This window comes from Perissodus microlepis, chromosome 6, assembly GCF_051167445.1.
Source record: "Perissodus microlepis isolate ML-2025 ecotype Zambia chromosome 6, ASM5116744v1, whole genome shotgun sequence".
NCBI lineage: Eukaryota > Metazoa > Chordata > Actinopteri > Cichliformes > Cichlidae > Perissodus > Perissodus microlepis.
Window position 1 is genome coordinate 20,218,273 of NC_140466.1, and position 7,081 is coordinate 20,225,353.

Consider the following 7,081-nt stretch of genomic DNA (forward strand, 5'->3'; position numbering starts at 1 on the left):
AGATATTTAATTATGGGAGTAAATTACAGCTGTGTCACTGCGGGGACACAGCGCAGAGGTAATGTGACTAAGAAAACAATAAATAAGCACAAAATAAACATAAAGTCAATACCATGCTTGATTAGATATATAACACCTACTGCTGCTCTTGCTAAACCTCCCATGCTTGCTTACTTTCACCCCGCCGCAAACACACACCACCTTCTCTGTAGCTGTTTGTGTGCGTTAATACCTGGAAACATTTCACTAATATTATCTGAATCCTTTGACCTGCTGTGCATCTCTGGCAGTAGATTAGAGAGAGGCCAGTAGTGAGATGGAAAGATAGGGACTTGGAAAATAGTAAGATAGAAATCTAACCTCCACTGTGATTAGGTACTGACCTCACAGGCCTGCTGTCTGTACTGATAAAGGAAGACAAACACACACACATAAGCACCCACCTGCACACACGCTAACCCATCCCTTATTTTGAAATCGGCGAATCATTCGATCCTTATCGGCGTTCATTCACTTCATTTCTCTTGTCGCTTTTCCGTCTGTTCTCCCGAAACCTAAGGGAGGAGATAATCGTGCTATGATCTGTTTTCCAAATGTGCTCTTCACACAGTTAGCCTTTTTTTTATTTGCTCAGCTGAGAATGTTTTCTTTAAGATAAAAAAAAAAAGTTCAAACAGGGTAAACCTGCACGACTCCAGTAATCTCAGACATTTCTTTAGCTGGTTTTCTAAAAAGACATTGCTGCTGCTGTTAGCCGATTACAGATTTTAAAAAGCACTTGGTTCACAAGGTGTAGCTTACAGTAGACAGCAGTGGATCCATATCTTCACAAGGTCATGACTGATAACATGCGTGCGCTGAGAAGACTGATACTGACACAAAATTTAATGGTTCTTCCGCCTGCCGTTTTCAAGAAGGCCTCATCTTATGTCATGTAACTCTGTTAGCAGATCTATCAGATATCACATATCCGTGCTCTCAAACATAACTCGTTTTAAAGTCTGTGTTAAAGCCGGGGATAACGACGTTATGTTCCCTCATATTCTGTTCCCCCTATGCGTCGACGCATACACGCGCATGTGCAGGCAGACGCTTGCACACCTCCATTGAGTCAGTCACTGAGTTCTCCATCACTGCCAGCGGTAGCCCAGTGCTCTTTGGTTGGTTGCAGGTTGATGGATGAGTCTCCCTTGAGCAGCTCTGTTAAAGCGCCTCTCTATCAGGCTGCAGCCGTATGGGCCCTCACATTTGATTAGATCCCAATGGAAGCCAGTTGCTTCTTGTCATCATTCATACAGCACGGGCCCGGGATGCAACTGCGACAGCCACCGGAGCACAGCACTTGACACACTGAGGAAGCCATTTCGGTGCAAAAGAGAGGATATTATGTGACTCATGTACAACTCTGTCTCACATGGGTGGCACTGCACTTGGCTGGAGAGGAGAGATAGTGCGAGGGAGAGGGATACTTGAAAGAGCAGAGTGTTATTTACCTTCTTCATAGGTTACATTCAGAGCTGAAAGCCTCATCCAAGATTCTATCAATCAAATTGCCAACCTATTCATTTAAATTACACCTGAATGAGAATGAGGACCATTACGGCTCTTCAGAAACTCGAAAGCTTGACGTTGCTTCGAGTCTGTCTTTCTCCCTCTTTCACCCGCTCTGTTTCCCTACCCCTCCCTTATCATCTTTCCTCTCCCTCTTTCCTCTTTCATCTCCCTCTGTTGGTATTTACATGTCAATGACTTTTGCGTAAGTGCCTTTCTCGTTTCTTTTTCTCTCTCTTTTTTTTGTCTGCTATTTACATGTCAGTGGCTTTCCCTACTTGATGGTGCTGCATTGAAATGAAAGTAATTTGCTTTGTGACAGTCAGGCCATTTTACCAGCTATTACTCTCATCCATTCTGGTCAGTGAATACTGATGACAGTGAAACCAGGGAGCTGTGAAGAAATTTTGCAAGCTCTCGCGTTAGTGACGCTGGTATGACTTTCGCGTGTCGGCGCTCTCTGCCACTTTCACCTCTGAAGGTGTTTTTTAACGATATGTTACACCCTTTTTTTGTTTCAAACTTTTGCTGCACAAGGCACTCACTTTGATCTTTTTTGGGAGTTGCTTTTGTGCACAGATTCAAATACAAGAAGAACAGGGCTTTGTCATCTTAGAAACAGCTTGTTGTTTATTGTTTCAAACCCACCTAGTCACTGCAGCCTTAAGTCAAGCCTGGCATTCTTTATGGACTCCACAACAATGTGAAAGCCATTACACTTCCAGAAAATTGCTTTGAATAGTTGATGCTTCCACACACAAAAAAGAAGCAATTTCAGCATGGGATCACGGTACTTCCCAGTGAGGGCCTGGAGATAAGTCTCAACTGATGATGCGGTTTAAAAATAAAGACTAATTTCCTTTTAATCAGGAGCATAGACCGTGCCACACAGAGTGTTAAATCACTGTTTCAGAAGTGATTTAAGGATGGCTGCACACAAATCATCAAGGATAGGAGTCAGATAAAATGATGAATGCGCTGATGTGCTCGGGGGTCAGCAGCTCGCATGTCTAGGTGGACACACAGGCGTGCGCGCACGCACATACGTAAATGCACGCCACCTCTCTGCTCTGTTGTTTTTAAGAGTTCCGCTGGCCATTAATGATTTATTTTTACAGGCAGAACAGAAATATGACTGCTTATGACTGAAATATTGATGGCTTTGCATGAATTATTAATAGGACTGATTTCTGGAATAAAGATGCAGTTGACCTACAGTAGTCAGAGGTTGAGGTATGGCCCTAATATCTTTTCTTATGGTTTATAAGGGTGTGCGTGCATGCCTCCAAATGTTCACAGAGGTGCTTTTGATGTTGGTTTACCTTCCTTTCTGTTCAAGTGCAAGAGGGACGAGGCTTTGTGAGACTGCGACAAATGCTTGGCTGACCTTTGAGACATGCATGTATGAATGAGAGCGAGTTGCGCTGAGGTAATTCAGCCAGTGATGTGTTTATTCGTTTAACAACTACACTGCCCACAGATTGTTACTCAGCTGACAAAGTAGCAACCTGTCTATGCTGCAGCTTTTGCCAAAACAACCTGCTTGCTTTGAAATCTGCCTCCGCGTGAGTCTAATTTGGTGCTGAGGAGTGTGAGTAGTTAGTGTAAATCTTGGTGCGCCTCTACAATGGCTAAAAGGATTATTGGAGTAGCAATGTGGAACAATAACAGCCAAAGCAGTGAGTAAAAGGGTAGTTTGTTTGGTTTTTTTTGGCTTCTTTACTTGTTTCTTTTACACTGGATGGCTGTGTCCATTTTCTTTGTCTTTGTCCATTATTATATAAAAAATTAATGAGCCATCACTTTGTGTTTCATCAGTTTGAATTCAAATACGCATACTTGTTTTCTTGCAGTATAGAAATTAGAGAGCATCTTGGGAAGATAGCATAGCCCATCATGATGTTCTTCCCATGGCTTCTCAGCAGTTAATGCTACTATGATACATGTATACAGTATATGTGTAAAAGGTTGACATGTCAACCGCTGGTTTGTGAAGAGCTGTTTGAAGTAAAGACGATAGGATGGTAACCTATCAGCTCATGCTATCAAGGTTAGCAGCTTTCACTCACAGGCACAGATTTCTCCTAATATCATATTAAATTTTTCATATAGCACCATATGGGAAAAATTCCTTTAATACAATATTATCTGTTTGTCAGACCACGATCTGCCAGATAATAGCATATATTATTCCATGCTTCATATATTATTATTATTATCGTCATGATTTCAAGTGCTGTAATATAATTCTAATGAACCTGAAAGTCAGCGTTTGGCATGACCGCCTTTATTCATCAACACAGCCTGAACTGTCTTAGGCAAGCTTTCTGGTTATTTCTTTAAGTAGTCTTCAGGAATACTTCTCCAGGCTTCTTGAAGGACATTCAAAGCTCTTCTTTATGATGCTTTCTGCCATTTGATTCATTACTTCAAGTTCAGGCCAACATAGCAAAATTGGTATGGTCCAGATCTGGCCCACACAATGTGCTTACACATGGCCCACATACCGCAAAGAATGACGGCCTTTCGGTGGCCCAGATTTGGTTTGCCAGATCTGGCCCATGTGTGGATTACCTCTGGCAAACCTGATCTGGGCCACCAAACGGCCGTCATTCTTTGCGGTATGTGGGCCATGTGTAAGTTGTGTGCAGCCACGGGCCAGTTGCAGACACACTGCTGGCCCTGTGCTGGCCCAGAACAGTTTCAGCTCTGGCCCCAGATGTCAGCCTAATGTGTATCTTAATCAAGCCATGTGCCACAACATGCAAAAGTAACATGGCGAAACTCTGCTCAGACAGTGAATGGACTGACTCTTATATAGCGCTTTTCTAGTCTCCTGGATTGCTCATTGTAACATGCCACATTCACCCACTTTCTCTAAACTGAGTGCTTCCTAACTACATTCGTACACATTCACACGCTTGATATGCAGACTGGAGGAGCCAGTGATCGAACCACTAACCTTCCAATCCGTAGGTGACCCGCTCTACCTCCTGAGCTACAGCCACCCACTGGCAAAGATGAGTAAACTGTCACTAGGTTTTGGATAAAGTGTACACTCACAAACCTGTCAAACCTGCATTTGAAACGTTGGCTACCATAGCAGTATAGTATTGCAACATGGCATTTGGGTCTTCTAACTAAAATAGGAAAATAGGAACATAAATAGTGCCATCATTGCCAGACCTGGCCCACATCTGGTAGACATACACCCTGCCATGACACCAGTCAGTCAGAAGTGCCAGCTTGATGCCGGATCCAGGGAAGACCTGTTTTCTATGGGCCTGGGCCACATAAACCAAACCACAATCGGGCCAGATATGGCATGCCATCACATAGACAGTGCCATCTATGCCAGGCCTGGCCCATATCTGGATGACATACATCTTATCACGCCAGAAGTCAGCCAGCAGTGCCACCTTGATACCAGATCTGGGCCAGACCTCCTTGCTATGTGGGGGAGAGGCCGATCCATGACTGCTAATGTTCCATTGTGTGTGTGTTTATACTGCACTGACAGTGTGTTTGAGATTATTGTCATGCCATCAATTTTGATGGAATGAATCAACACCACTGACTGAAATGCAGCCCCAAATCATGGCAGGGCCTGTAGATGGCTGTAGATATTCACTGTTGTGCCTCTCTCATGATATACTCCAACTTTGTTTTGTTGATTTCAACGATGACATACAAAGTTAGCAACAGCAAAGTCGATCTTGATTTCAGAACAGTTGTATGTCCATTGTACCCTGCAACCCCCCCAACCCCCCCATCATGAATTCTCCCCCTACCAGGTCCACACTAGACAAGACACCGCAGAGAGCCAGTCTCTGCCCACACACACACACAAAAAAAACATCTCAAGACCCATACACATAACAAGCATAACCCAAAAAAACAACAACAAAAAACCCCCCACAAAAAACAAAATAAAACAAAAAAGAGAAACAAAAAACAAAAACAAAAAAGGGACCAAACAAAACCAAAGGAAAAACAAATAAATAAAGTAAAAATAAGATAAAATTAAATTAAAAAATCCAAACTTTATAATGTAGCTTCACTCAGTTCACTTCAGACTCCACCAGTAAGAGAAATGATTTCCAGATTATGTTAAATTTCCTAATAGAACCTTTTAGAGAGAATCTAAGTTTTTCCAACTTTAAGTTAAAGAGTACATCTTTCACCCAATGATCATGAGTTGGGGGATGGGGAAGCTTCCACTTCAACAGAATAAGCCTCCGAGCTAGTAAAGTGGTAAAGGCTAGGGCCTGTTTGAGGGGGCCAGATAAGTTCAAGTCGGGAGGAATGCCAAAAATTGCGGAGAGTGGGTTAGGAGGGACAGTCTGGCCATATGCTTGGCTAAGTGTGTCGAATATATCCCTCCAAAATGCACTCAGTTTCGAACAAGACCAAAACATGTGGACATGGTTCACAGGTGATAGTCCGCATCTGCTACAGGCATCACTAATGGTTGGATAGATTTTAGATAATTTTGCGTTTGTATAATGTACTTTATAGACCACCTTGCACTGAATCAAAGCATGACGGGCACAAATTGAGGACGAGTGAATCAATTTCAAAGCAGAATCCCACTGTCATGGTCCCCGTGTCTGCCTGGCCAGCTCCACAAGGCCACATGTGTTTGGTGTACATTCTCCTCTCTCCTCCTCGCCAGGGCGGAGCTCACTGCAGGCTCCCGCCCTTGGCGCACACCTGCATCTGGTCAGGCTCTGATTACGGGTTGTGCTCTTAAGGCCGGGACGCAGACAGCCTCACCGCTGGATGGTTATGCTAGACACATCAGTGAACCTCTGCCTCGAATCCTTAAGCTTTGTAAACTTGCTGCGATCTCTGTGTAACCTTATTTTCTCCTGTGCACAGTTTCCCCGGACCCGTGACTAACCTGTTGTTTCAACCACTGTAAAGAAGAAGAGCTAGCGTGTGTGTGACTCCAATCCCGGACTTCCCTTTCGGACCTAGGACCCCCGTTCCCCTCACTGTATATATCTGCACCTGGTGATTGTGTAAATAAACGTTGTTTTCCCCTGAACTCTGCTCTGCGCCTGAGTCCTACTACACCGCATGACACCGACTGCTGTTCTGGCAGGGTTGTCTGTAGCTCTTCCTCCCATCTCAGCTTAGTATGAGAAATGGATTTGGGGACCAAAGTATCTAGTATTTTATACAAGGCTGATATCAGTCTGTTTTGATGAGGGTTCGTCTGCAGGATGATATCCAGATTTGTTTCTGTTGAAAAAGATACAAGAATTTGGGGGGGACACTCATCTTTATCAGGTTAACTCTCCCTGCCACTGACAATGGTAGTGAAGTCCAACAGTCACAATCTTTCCCAACATTGTCTAGTAGGGATAGAAAATTCTCCCTCATCATTTTAGGTATAGAAGAGGAAATAAAACCCCCCAGATATCTAAATCTGGTTTCTGTCCACTTAAAGGGCACTATTGAGTGGGAAAGAGCTCTGGCCAGGGAGTTGAGTGGTTGCAACTCGCTTTTTTGATAATTGAGCTTA